The sequence below is a fragment of the Ochotona princeps genome, chromosome 24 (assembly GCF_030435755.1).
Source record: "Ochotona princeps isolate mOchPri1 chromosome 24, mOchPri1.hap1, whole genome shotgun sequence".
Taxonomy (NCBI): domain Eukaryota; kingdom Metazoa; phylum Chordata; class Mammalia; order Lagomorpha; family Ochotonidae; genus Ochotona; species Ochotona princeps.
Window position 1 is genome coordinate 33402312 of NC_080855.1, and position 14380 is coordinate 33416691.

Genomic DNA, 14380 nt, shown 5'->3' on the forward strand with positions numbered 1-14380 from the left:
TTTTAAATCTCATGACATAGTTCCATAGGCTCAGGGATTTCCCCATCCACTCTCTCCATCCCCGCTTCACACACACTGATTTTCCCTGTATTATCACAATGGTATAGTCCTTCAACAACATTCACAAGCCCGTCATTCTGCTGGATCGGGACACTGTAGTTATAGACAATGGTAGGAAGGTAAATGAGAGAAAGAAGGTAAATGGCACCATCAATGGAATAATCACCACTTTGTGGTTTGCTTTGGAAACATAGTAAAATTGTATACATAATTAACACTTTTTTAGGAGCTTTCTGTTTGGTCCAATTTATCACTGCTGGTATCAATCAGTTAAGGTGTTTTTGTTACTATCTTATTATTTCTCCCCAAAGACTTGGGAAAGACATCTTTTCCTTCCTGCTCTGAATTCTATAATAGTTTTGTTAATTAAAAAATACAGTTGGGATAATGATTAAAATTATATATTTTTTAATATTTCTAGGTTATTTTGTTTTTGTTTAATTGTAGTTCATTGTGTTTTTGTTTTGTTTTGTTTTATCTGTTAAATATTTGCTTTGTTTTTTGGGCCAGCAGAATGACTCTGTTGGCTGATCTTCCATTTCTAAACTCTGGCATCCCATATGTGTGCTAGTTCACGCCCCATCTGCTCCACTTCCGATCCAGCCCCCTGCCTGTGGCTTGGGAAAGCTGTGGAGGACGGCCCAAAGCCTTGGGATCCTGTACCTGTGTGGGAGACTTGGAAGAGGCTTCTGGCTCCTGGCTTTAGATTGTTTCAGCTCTGGCCTCTGTGGCCATTTGTGGAGTAAGCCAGCAGATGGAAGATCTTTCTTTCTCTCCTTCTTTCTGTAAATTTGCCTTTCCAATGAAAATAGATACATTTTTAATATATTTTCTTTGTTTCAGAGTTTATAGGTGTTTTAATCATATTTTTATAGAAAGATTTCTCTGCTTCTTCACCTCTAAGTTCCACATTCTTTTTTAAAATTTAATATAGTATTCGTTTACCCACTAGACACTGAATTTACTGAATACTACTTAATGAATGAGTTTTTATTTATACTTTAAAAGAGTTTATAGTCCACTGGGTAAATTAACCACTATATAGTGTTACATGTGTAAACCAAAACTCTTTTACCAAGTGCATCGAGGTTAGAGAAAAGGGAAAAATAGATTCTTTTTTTTTTTTTTTTTCCAGGGGAGGAGGGTAAGAGGATTGGAAAAGAACATTCAGTGAAAGGTTCACCAGAGATGTGTCCAAAAGGGATGGGGGGAGGAGCGGAGCAGGGCAGCACTGTGGTGTAGTGAGTCAGGCTGTTACCATACCTTACTGCCCATTCAGCTCCCTGCTGATGTGCTTGGGAGATCAGAGGAGGCTAAGCCAAGTGCTTTGGCCTCTGCCGCCCACGTAGGAGACTCAGGTGAGGCTCCTGGTCCGTGGCTGCAGCCTGGCCCAGCCCCGCTCTTGGCAGCCCCATGGGGAGTGGCCAGCAGATGGAAGACTTTTCTCTCTCTTCGCCCCTCTCTCTGTGACTCCTTTCAAATAAACAAATCTTTCTCTCTCTTTCTCTCCTGTCTCTCTCTCTCTCTTACCTTTTCTTTGAAAGGAAAAAGCATAACACAGAAGCAATCACATGGGTAGAAGCCAGGTGTGGGGAGACCTAGTGGGTGGGGATGGTGCTTCTGAAGGAAGTCACTGCATGGAGGATTGTGAGGAGGTAAAAGCAGCAGATGAGTAGAAACCAGTGTGAGAAGGATGCTATGGGCTCCTGCTCAAATCTTTTACCTGATATTTGCTTGATTATCAAAGTGGCGCAGTGAAGGACAAAGAGGTGTTTTTGCAATCTTTCATCAGTCTTTCTTCTCTCACTCATAATTTGTACTCTACTTGTGGAAGCAAATCTGATTACCATTTTCTCTATTTTAAGAAGGAAAGAAGTGATGCTTACTAATTTAGCTAGTGTCATATGGCTGAGAAAAATGTGACCCCAGGGACTGCCTTTGTGGTATGGTGGGTTAAGGCTGCTTGTGAGACCCTCCCATATCAGAGTACTGGTTTGAGTCCCAACTGATGTGCATCCAGTTGAGCCACGTGCCTGGAAAAGCAGAAGAAAATGGCCCTGGTACTTGGGCACCTGCTACTTATGTGGGAAATCTAAGTGGAGCTCCTGACTCCTGGCTGCAGCTTGCCCCAGATCTGGCTGTTGTGGCCATTTAGGGAGTGAGCCAGTGGATAGCTAATCTCTCTCCGTTTCTCTGTTGCTCAAGTTCTCTGACTTTATGCTAGGTTTCTTTTACATTAATTAAGTACTGTTTTCTGGACTTTTTGTTCTTTTGTAGTTACTTTTTTTTAAAAAAGATTTTTAAAATTTTCATTGGAAAGTCAGATATATATAGAGAGGAGAGACAGAGAGAAAGATCCTCCGTCCCATGATTCACTCCCCAAGTGAGCGCAACGGCTAGAGCTCAGCCGATCTAGATCCAGGAGCCCGGAGACTCTTCCAGGTCTCCCTCATGGGTGCAGGGTTCCAAAGCTTTGGACTGTCCTCTGCTGCTTTCCCAGGCAACAAACAGGGGGCTAGATGGGAAATGGGGCTGCTGGGATATGAACTGGTGCCCGTATGGGATCCCGGCACCTCCATGGCGAGGACTTTAGCCGTTAGGCTACTGTGCTGGGCCCTTGTAGTTACTTTTAATTCTAAAGTTTACGAAATTGCTTTCTTTCCTTTGTGTTCCTTATCATGGATGGTTTAAATAGATTATAAACATAAGCTTGAAGAATTTATGAGAAATGTGTTAGCAACAGTGACCTCTAATTTATAGGCTTGAGAAAGTTATAACTTGGTAACTTAAACTGATGACTTTTTTAAAAGATTTATTTATTTTAATTGGAAAAGTGGATTTACAAAGAGAAGGAATTTCTTCCATTCACTGGTTCAGTCCATAAATAGCCTCAAAGGCTGAAACTGAGCCAATCTGAAGCCAGGAGCCAGGAGCTTCTTCTGAGCTTCCTACATAGTGCAGGGTTGCAAGACTTTGGGCCATCCTTCATTGCTTTCCCAGGCCACAAGCAGGGATTTGGATAGGAAGTGGAGCAGCTGGGACACTAACTGGCACCCATATGGGATCTCAGCGCAAGCAAGAAAGAAGATTAGCCAATTGAACCATCACGCTGGGCCTGTGATTATAATTTCAACTCTTTAGTATGAAAAATTCTAAGTATACTCCAGATGGACTTGATTATACTGAACACTCAATTATCACCCAATTTCTTTTTTTTTTTAAGGTTTTTTGTTTATTTATTTATTCATTCATTCATTTATTTATTTATTTTTATTGGAATGCCAGATGTACAGAGAGGAAGAGAGACAGAGAGGATCTTTCATCCACTGATTCACTCCTGAAGTGGTTGCAACAGCTGGAGCAGAGCCAATTTGAAGCCAGGAGCCAGGAGATTCCTCTGGGTTCCCAAACAGGTGCAGGGTCCCAAGGCTTTGGGCCATCCTTGACTGCTTTCCCAGGCCACAAGCAGACTCATTGCAGTCTCATTTATAATCCTTGCTTACATGTCTGCTTGCAGATGCTTTTGAAGCAAATCCCAGGCATTGGATTTAGTTTGAATTTTTAGCAGTTGTGTTTGAGTTTGATTATAGTGTTGTTTGCGTTTTTTTTTTTTAAAGATTTATTCAGTTTATTACAAAGTCAGATGTACAGAGAAGAGGAGAGACAGAGAGGAAGATCTTCCATCCGATGTTTCACTCCCCAAGTGAGCAATACGGCCTGGTGCGCGCCGATCTGAAGCTGGGAACCTGGAACCTCTTCCAGGTCTCCCACACGGGTGCAGGGTCCCAACGCATTGGGCCGTCCTCGACTGTTTTCCCAGGCCACTAGCAGGGAGCTGGATGGGAAGTGGAGCTTCCGGGATGAGAACCGGCGCCCATATGGGATCCCGGGGCTTTCAAGGCGAGGACTTTAGCCACTAGGCCAGGCCGCCGGGCCCTGTTGTTTCCATTTTTATACTTGGCATTAGATTCAGTTTTTAGTATTTGAAAAGCTCTTTTTCTTCCTGACAGTGAGGTTTGTTGCAGCGTGTTTTTCCTTTTAGGTGAATCCCAGGGCAGTGAGTTAAGCCCTGCTTGTGACTGGCATCCCATACTGGAGTGCTGGTTCGCATCTTGGCTGCTCTGCTTCTGGCTCAGCTCCCTGCTAATGTGCCCAGGAAAGCAGCAGATGGTACCCTAAGTACTTCGGCTCTTGCTACCCTATTTGGTTCAGGATAGGTTCCTGGCTCCTGGCATTGGCCTGGGTGGGACCTGGCTGTTACTACTTTTTGAGATGTGAGCCAATGGCTCTTCTCTCTCCTACCCCCTTCTATCACTCCGCTTTTCAAATTAATTAATTCAAAATCAGAAAAGTCCTAACTGACTTTCAGAGACTGTCAGTCGTATTACCACATTCTTGCTATTTGTTGTTTGTTGTCAGTGGATTTTGTGCAAGCCCCCAAAATGTAGTTGGGAAAAGGTGTTCCCGAGTAACAGAGGTTCACTTATGGCCTCTGCTGATTTAAACATTCTGCTGAAGAACATCACTGTTTTTTAAAACGAACTTCTAAATGCTTATTCATCGGCAAGTTTGAGGCTATGCTATTATTTTTCCTTTTGGTAGCAAGGTGAGAGTAAATGGAGAAACCAGCTATAAAACTGAACTTTAGATAGCAGATAAAACGACATTGATTGTTGCTATTTGCCACCTTAGTTGACATCATAAATGGCCCTGGGAAAGAGTTAATGATTAACAAAGGGAAGAAGGTTTTCCAGAGGATCTTTATAGTCCTATCATTTATCTTTTGCTCTGGTACTTCTCCAGCATCTCTTTGGGTGTGAAACATGGCTGTTTTCCTGATTGCAATAAAAGGTGAGCTGAATAGGCTGAGACGTACAGGTGCCTGGGCCATGTTTATGCCTCAGGGATTGAGCATGGCCGACCTCTGGGCACAATCCTCAACAACTTGATGGAAAATGTGTTTTGTATAAATTATGTATGATCTCAGTGTTTTTTTTAGCACCAAAATATGCATTTTTTTCATTCAGTTTTCCACAAACTCTGAAGTGCACTTGTATACTTCTGCCTTTGTTAACCGATGCTGTCTTTTAAAAATGATTTATTTCTTTGAAAGAGAGAGAGCTACAAAGAGAAAAAAAGGGGCTCTTTTATCTGCCCTTTTATTTCCCAAATGGTCTCAGTAGCCAATTCTGGACCAGGTAGAAGCCAGAAACCAAAAGTCAGAAGTTTTTTGTTTGTTTGTTTGTTTGTTTGTTTGTTTTAGATTTATTTATTTTTATTGGAAAGGCAGATCAGAATTATGGAGACAGAGTGAAAGATCTCCTATCCACTGGTTCACTCCCCAAATGACTTTAAAGCCTATATCTGAGCAGATCTGAAGACAGGAGCCAAGAGCTTCCTCTGGGTCTCCCATGAGGTTTCAGGGTCCCAACTGAAGCTAGAAATTTTATCCTGTTCTCCCACATGTGTGGCAGGAGCCCAGGTATTTGGGCCATCTTCTGGTGCCGTCCTTGTCATGTTAGCAGGAAACTAGATTGGAAGCAGAGCAGCTGGTACTTAGACTGGTATTCTGATGGGGGGTGCTGGCACTGCAAGCTGTGGCCTAACTTGCTGTGCCACATTGGTTCCTGTTTGATGCTGTTTAGTTTTTTTTTCCCAATGATTATTTCTATTTTTGATGATTTTTTACACAGCTGATTAGGGTGATAGGTGTCAATGCTGTTAAGTTTTTAACATACTTTATTTAAGAGGCAGAGAGATGGATCACTTCCCTTCTGCCCCCATCTGTTAGTTTCATTTCTCACAAGCCCTTAGTGGCCAACGCTGCATCAAAACTGAAGCTGGAAGCTGGGACACTCAATCAAGGTCTCCCACATGAAGTCAGGGACCCAGCTGCGTGACCATCTGCTGCTGTTTCCCAGGGTCTGCACTGGCAGCAGGCTGGAGTCAGAAGCTGGAAGCAGGCCAGCCTGTACGCAACGCCTTGATAAGGAGTAATACAACTGGCGTCTTAACTGCTTGGCTAAGTGACTGCCTCAGAACGCCGTTTTTGAATAGTAAATCTGTATATAATTTGCAGAGATCTAAGTCTAGAAATGTGAAGTCAGCCCTGTCTTTGTCTCTAAATCCTTATTTTTGGGAGTCTCTTCGTTTGGCCTGCTAGGAAAGAACAATCTTATTAATAGTGAATTTCTCAGATATGTTTATTGCCGTGTTCAACACTTTCTTTTCCCCAGAGATAAGAGAGTTGTTACGCATTCTAGTGTTCCTTTCTAACTCAGCTTCAGCTCTTTAAATGTCCCAGCTGAGAAAATATTGATACTACTCATCTGAAAATGCTGTGCAGTGGAGTTAAAGGTGATGGAAAGAAGCCCGTGATGTGTTTGCGTTGGTGCTTTGCGGGCAGATGCAAGGGTAAAGGTCAGACTTTTCTTAATTGTATTTCTTTTTTTTTTTTTTTAAAGATTTTATTATTATTATTGTTATCATTTTATGATATAGTTCCATAGGCGCCTGGCATTTCCCTTATCCCCTCCCCAATTCCCTCCCCCCACCTAGTTTCTCTGTATCATTACTAAAAATATAGTTCTTCATACACAGTCATATGTCCGTCATTGCAGGCATGGACAATGGCAGAGAGTCCAGCATCCTATTGTCAAGATATAGTAAACAGTTTCATTGCAAGTCCATCTTTGGAAGTAGAAATGCATACTACATTGTATCCTCACATCTGGATGTTAGTCTCCATTTCACAGCTTTAAAATCAAAGGCTGTCTCTTCTCCAAAATTTGAGGAGAATATGTATCAAAGAGGGAATAGCAGCGTGAAGTTCGCAGTCTGTCTTCTGGAGAAGAATATTTTCAGTTGATTAGTTACATGGATGCTTTCGGAGTCTCAGTGTGTGCTGTGACCTGAAACATAAAAATCTCTGGATCTGAGATACTTGGAATAAGCAAAATACCCATGACCCTCAGTCTGTATATCTGTGAAATGAGAAGGTTGGAGCTTGATGACTTAGAGGAGCAGGTTGGACAATTCTCCTGGCCAACTTTCTAGCATCTTGCTAAGTCGGTGAATATACTAATGTGGACTTTGCCAACCAACATATTTTTGAAAGATTTTTTTCAACCCTAGAGCAACTAAACCAACAACTTCTCAGGACTATCAAAACCACTCAAGTAACATCCCCAGGACACTCTTCCTCACATCAGCCTCTAACAAATCAGATGACTGTTCCCCATCCCCAGGTGCTGACGCAGTTTGATAGCAGGGAGAAACTACCTCCCCTTTCTCCCTTGCAGACACAGGAGAAAAAAAATGTCAACATTTGTCCCGCCCACCTTTCTCCATGCCTGACCCTAACCCACCCTGGTCAGACACCCACATAAGCATACGCATCCTTTCCGACTATGTAGACAATATTTACAATAAAATTTAAAAAAATTTCAAGGCCCCTTTCTGCACTGGTGCTGTATGGTTCTGCAGTTATGCAAGTGAGCAGACTTTCAGAGAGAAGAAATTGGACTCCACAAGCTTTGAGAAAAGTAGAGAAGAATATTTCGAAGATGTCAAAATCTCTTTTTTCTTTCTGGTGTCTCTTATAAGGACTTTCGTCACTATCTTGTTCATTTGCTTTCAAACATCTTGAGTGGGATGTAGAATATATTTTTCCCTCCAAATATAGGAGAGGAGTCTGTGTTGAAAATACAGTAAAAGTGAAACTTAAGGGAAAAAAAATGAAAAATTATGTCAGTTGACAACTGTCAAGTGATTGTATGTGTTGTAAGGTTTTTGTTTCCTCTTAAATTATCTCCAGGTAAGAAAGAGTTGCCTGTGTTAGAGTCCTCATGAAACCTCTAAGGTTAAGAGATGTCTTCTCAATTACATTACTTTGGACAACAAACTACTGTTTCGGAGATAATGATCATATTAGCCCGACTTTAATCAGTGCTACTTTGGGATGCCCTTAGGAATTTCTTCATAGAAACACAAAAAGAAAGGGTGGGAAATTTAACATGGATTTAGTATCTGATGTTTTAAAATAAGCCTTTTGAAGATCATTTTGGGGAAAAAAATAACCCACAAAAGCAACAACTGGGCTTTGAGTAGAGGAATGACGTAATTCTTACATTTTGAAAGGATCTCTCTGGGAGCTGACATTGTGGCAGGAAAAATTAAACTGCCACCTGTGAAGCTGGCCTGCTATAAGAGGCCAATTTGAGTTCCTGGCTTCAGCCTGGTCCAGCCTGGTCCAGCCTTGGTCATTGTGGCCATTTGGGAATCGAGTCAGTAGGTATAAGATCTCTATTTTTCTTTCTCTGTCTTACTCTGCCTTTCAAATAAATAAAATACATCTTTAAAAATAAATAATTATGGGGCCCGGCGGCCTGGCCTAGCGGCTAAAGTCCTCGCCTTGAAAGCCCCGGGATCCCATATGGGCGCCGGTTCTAATCCCGGCAGCTCCACTTCCCATCCAGCTCCCTGCTTGTGGCCTGGGAAAGCAGTTGAAGACGGGCTAAAGATTTGGGACCCTGCACCCGTGTGGGAGACCCGGAAGAGGTTCCTGGTTCCCGGCTTCGGATTGGCGTGCACTGGCCATATTGCTCACTTGGGGAGTGAAACATCGGATGGAAGATCTTCCTTTCTGTCTCTCCTCCTCTGTATATCTGGCTTTCCAATAATAATAAATCTAAAAATAAATAAATAAATAAATAATTACAAAGACTGTTCTAGCTGCTGAGTTGAGAATGAACTGTGGGGACAAGAGTGGAAAGAAGTAATGCCACCTGTTTGTGATCATGATGGGAGATGTTCCTGCTGGGAAGTGCATGTATGGAGTTAGGGTCAGATTCTGGCTGTATTTTGGAGGTAGGATCATTAGTGTTGTCAGATTCGGATATCTGTATGTGTGTGTGTGTGTGTGTGTGTGTGTGTAAAGAAATGAAATAAAGTTATGTATTACTCTGTAGACAAGCACATAAGCTTTCTGACTTAGCAATTCTTCTTAAAACATACTTTAAGAAAATAACCATGTGTGCAAAGATATTTCTACATATAAGAATATCACTATTGTTTATAGTGAGGAAAAGTTTAAAATAAGTAAATAATAGAGAATTAGTCAAATACATAGTGAAGTGTTATACAATCATTAAAATTATTTACGTGTATGTTTTTGCACAAGGAAGTACATTAAAATATATTTACAGTTTCAGTCTTCTATAATTTACTGGTGTGTTAGGAGATATATATATATTTTTTCTTTTGTTTTGTTTTGTTTTCATTCATGATTTCTGGTTCATAATTCCTGTGGCCCTTAATTATTTCTTAACTGACCGGAATAGTAAGGTTGAAGTATTTGGCCTTTTGTTCTTCCTGAAACACTTGCAGAACAGCTTTGGAACAGTGAAAGTAAAAACAGTCACTTGTTATAATGTTGGGCCACTGCAGATCTCAGAAACAGGCCTCAGAAAACAAAATCTCTTTCCCTGCCTTCCTTGCTGTTCCCTTTTCTTCCAAAGGCAGGTAATAGAAACTGGAATTATTTCCAATATAGTACCCCCTTTGTCTTTCTGTTTTGGAGCTGGCCATAAAGAAATTGTCTAATCATAAGACCCTCATTAAAAAAATAATGCAAATTTAAAATAAATTAATTTTTAAAAGGCCCTCGTTTCAGAAGGGATTCTGTTCCAGAGAGAGAGACCAAGAAGAATCTGGACAGAATGACCTTGCTGGATTCCTCACTCAGTCCTGTTAGCATGAGATCATAGTTTCTTTTGGTCCAATCACATTTTTAAAAATTTAAATGTATTTGTTTCAAAATGTTTGTTACATAAGTAAGGGGATTGCAAACCTATGCACGAGATGGGAAAGGATGGAGTGGGCGGTGGGTGAGGGAAAAGAGCCCACCTTCCCTCCTGTGACTGTAGAGGAGTTGGGGGAGGAAGGGGAGGTGTTGAGCTCCTCCTTGCTACCAGATAATATCAGTGCCAGGGACAAAGGTGGTCCCCTGATTTCCTCCCAGGGACCCTAAAAGGGAGAAGAATGTCTTGAGGGATTACTTGAGTAGTCTTGATTGTTCTGAGCTGATGTTGGCTTTGTTGTACCAGGTGTAAGATACCACTTCATGTACTTGTTGGCTGTCTTATTTTGGTATGTCTATAGCCTTAGATACTTGGTGGAGAATTTAGTCTGTAGCGTTATTCAGTGTGCTCTTCTTGCCATCTTTTGGTAATGCACTCAAGTTCCTCTGTTGAGTCAAGAGAGGCCGACTGCCCTGTCTTTTCTGTGCATCCCAGTATATTGCCTCTCCTTACACAGAATCAGCAATGGGTTTGGCCCAGTCCTACAACATGTGCTCCAAGTCCAGTTCAGATGTCTGGGTGGTGGTCCTTGATGTTGGGGAGAGGGTGGAATGGACCCACTGGGCCAACTTCTAAGAGCCCTTACTGAGTTGATCCGCAGATAGATCTCTCACCGTATACTAGCAAGTACTCCTGCCCAGCCTAACCTGGCCTTCCCTCAGACCTACCCTCACATGCACTGGTAGGTGCATCAGTCTAGTTGGGGTAACCCCCAAGAAGCCTAGACCTAGTCCCCATGTGTACAGTGGCTACTGCAGCCTGGCTTGGTCTGTGCCTACACCCAGTTCTTTTAGTGGCCTGGTTGGGAGATCCCTGAGGGCCCATTCCAGACTTGCCCCCATAACCAGCTTTTAAGTGTGCTGGTGAGTGCTACAGCCTAGCTTGACCTGGCCTGCCCCCAGTTCTGGCTCATGCATGCTGGCAGGTGATGCAGCCCATAACTCCAACCAGGCCGAGCCTGATCAGGCCTCTGTACATGCTATTGGGTGCTGCAGTCCAGCCTGACCTAGCCATCCCTTAGCCCCAGTTCCTGTGTGAACTGGCTATTACTATGGCCTGGCCTGCCCCACCCTCAAACCAGGCTCTTTTGTGCACACCAGTGGGTGCTGTAGCCTGGCCCAGTCTGCTCTCAGACCTGGTAGTAACTTGTACCAATAGGTGCTGCAACCTAGTCAGGAACCCCTGAATACACCTTCCAGGTACACTCCCAGACCCAACCTTACATGTGCTGGTGGCTGTTGCAGCTTGGTTAGGAGACACCCCCCCCTAACCCCTAATCAGGGGCATGTCCAGATCCAGCCTCCATTTGTGCCAGCAGGCACATGGCTTAGCCTAGTCCACTCCCAAACTCGGATCATTCTTGTTCTGATGGATGCTCTAGCCTATCTGGGGAGACCTCTCAGGACCATTCACAGGCCCACCACCAGACCTGGCTCTCACACATGCCAATAGGTCCTGCAGCCTAGCCTGACTCAGCCTGGCCTAGCCTAGTTGGGGTGACCCCAAAGAATCCCTTCAAGACTAGCCCCACAGTCATGGCTGTTGTGATTGCTGGAAGGTGCTGTGACCTAGCTTGGTCTGGTCTACCACCAGCCCTGGCTCTTTTTTTTTTTTTAAGATTTATTTTTATTAGAAATCAGATATACAGAGAGGAAGAGATATAGAGAGGAAGATCTTCCGTTCAGTGATTCACTCCTCAAGTGGCAGCAATGACTGGAGCTGTGCTGATCTGAAGCCAGAAGCCAGGAGCCTCTGCTCGGTCTCCCATGTGGGTACAGGGTCCCAAGTCTTTGAGCTATCCTACACTGCTTTCCAGGCCACAAGCAGGGAGCTGGATGGGAAGCAGGGACACTGGGATTAGAACTGGCGCCCATATGGGATCCTGGCGCGTTCAAGGCGAGGCCTTTAGCCACTAGGCTACCACGCTGGGCCCCAGCCCTGGCTCTTGTGCATACAGGCAGGTACTTTGGCCTACTCCAGGGGGGTCCTCTAATCCCCTCTTCTGATCTGCTTTGTCTTAGCTCGCACCGTTACATGTGGGTGCAGTGGCCCAGTCCATGTAAGCCCCCAGGAAGCATTTTATATTTGTCCAACAAGTCCTTAGTAGCCCCCATTCTGACCCATCCTGAGTCCCCCACCTCCTAGTGTTGCAAGCCCCCCTACAGGCTTGTGGCGGCAGTGGTTGCAGTGATGTAGCCCTGGTTGGTATGTGCCGACAGTGGCATAGCAGGCACTCTGCCCCCTTTTCCCTAGATTTTTTTTTTTAGAATAGGCAACTATGCTGGCATACTAGTATAGTTAACACAGAGTTGGCATTAACCAGGTCCAGGAAGCTTGCCAGCTATTGGCTGCCTTTCTCCCAGCAGTGTAACAATCAGCTAAGTGCAAGGCAACTTAGGCTGTTTATAGAGTTGGCCATGCTTAAGTCATGCTTATGTGATAGTGTTGCCATGTATGCCCCTCAAAGGATAGTCAGACATGTAGAAGTCCCTGGGTGGTGATGTGCCTGGAGAATGCAAGAAAGCTCCATACCCCTTCCCATGTGCATCTACCTCCCCTCTGTATATCCTTTGTTATTCTTTGTAATGAACCACAGCTGTGTTTCCCTGAGTTCTGTGAGCAACTCTAGCAAATCAGTGGAGCTTGAAGGAGGGTTGTGGGAACCTTGTTTTGGAGCTAGTTGGTCAAAACATAGGTAAAAAAAAACCCCATGACTGGAGATTGGGGTACAGGGGTGAAGGGGTGCAGCTGGGCATTCTGGTGGGATTCACTGTTCTCAACTTGTGGAATCGGACACTGTCTCCAGGAAGGTAGTGTCTAATTGAGAGTGAATGAAAAAGCATTCAGCTGATGCCTGCTGCTACAGAACTGATCATTTATTTGGTGTATAAGGGAACCTCCCGCAGCCACACATGTGCATCTACTGTCAGAAGTGATCTGTGTTGTGAGAGTGTAACTGGAAAAACTGAGTGTGCATAGAACTGGGAATTTTAATAAGAAGATGGTAGAGAGTATCAGTAATCAGTTGTTGCTTTATTTATTTATTTATTTATTTATTTATTTATTTAAGAAAGAAAGAATGTTTACTTCAACTTGCAGTCAGGAAGTCCGGCAACCCCATTGGCTTAGGCATTTGGCAAGGCGTAATTCTTCGTGTTTAAATGTTTTGTGAGCTGGGGGAGTCCATACTTTTCAAACCATACACATTGCAGCCAGTGGTGAATTCCCATTCAGTTTCAATATCCAGCTGAGAGCACCAACACTTCTAGGAACTTTCCAAGGGGTTGATCCTGGAAGGCCAATGCCTCAGGTGCCTGTGTCTCTCCCCACTTTTGCTGCCTCCTAAAATATGTTGTATAGTTGCTCGTGTTCACCATATCCTTCCTCTCCCCATTACAGATCAGTGAGTGGGCTGGACAAAGCTGCATCCCAGGAAGGCTGAACCAACACCTTCAGGCAGTGAGCTTAGGGCGAGGAGTGTGGGTCCTCTTCAGGCAGGCAGCAGGAATGGAGAGCCAGGGGTATTCTTAGAAGGGAGAAGGTTCATCTGGCTTAGCACGTGTCAGAGGGTTGTGCAGGGGGCGGCCTTAGGAGGCTGAGAAGGAGGTCTTAAGAAATGGGTGCCGCCAAGTTAGCGATGATTGTAGCGCTTGAGCTTTCTGCTTTGACTTCGGCATCCTGGAGGAGGTTTGCTTGGAACCTTGGAGTTCACATCTGGTTTCATTCATTCCACCTTTAGTCTGAGCCTCATCCGCGTTGTGAGGAGCACAAACAGGCTCGTAGGAGCTTACCAATTGCGCACCCACTACCCTTCTTTCCTCTCACCAGGAACCAATTTTATGAGGTGAAGGTATAACTGGAAGACAGAGGCCCCAGGAAGATCTTCTGTGCACCTGTGTCGCAGCCACACCCCAGGGCTGGGTTCAAATTCCAAGGAAACACTGAGCAAGTGCGTGGGTTCTTTTTTTCATTTTTCTCTCTGCTTTTTCCTGCCAAACTCGATCTCTTCCATCAAGTGACCTCAATGACCGGTGCTGCGCCGATCCGAAGCCGGGAACCAGGAACCTCTTCCAGGTCTCCCACGCGGGTGCAGGGTTCCAAAGCTTTGGGCCGTCCTTGACTGCTTTCCCAGGCCACAAGCAGGGAGCTGGATGGGAAGTGGAGCTGCCGGGATTACAACCGGCGTCCATATGGGATCCTGGCATGTTCAAGGCCCAGTTGTTGCTTTAATAACTTAGAGTTCAGTCATATTAACCTTTGATTGGTTTAGATTTTATATTTCTGATTTCAGAGAGATAATTATGTTATTTTTGTATAGTTGATTTTTAAATTGTTGCTAAGGTGATTTTGGAGAGATTGCAGCAGTCATTTGTTACCTGTTGAAATTTGTCACTTATTGACGTATATCAGAGGTTGGCAAGTTTAGTTGGCATGGGGGCAGGGGATCTGGTGGGGCTCGG

General features: G+C 44.0%; 1 protein-coding gene across 3 annotated transcripts in view; it reads left to right on the forward strand.

The window, feature by feature from the left end:
- Window positions 1-14380, forward strand: part of TPST1 (tyrosylprotein sulfotransferase 1) — a 119012-nt gene that overhangs the window by 14131 nt on the left and 90501 nt on the right. Inside the window, exon 1 of one of the 3 annotated variants that reach the window (XM_058680569.1) lies at window positions 10149-10166. The exons of the other annotated variants lie outside the window; for them this stretch is intronic. The gene's annotated coding sequence lies outside the window, so the exon portion shown is untranslated. Of the gene's footprint in view, window positions 1-10148; window positions 10167-14380 lie in introns of those variants that run through there. 3 annotated transcript variants of the gene reach the window in all.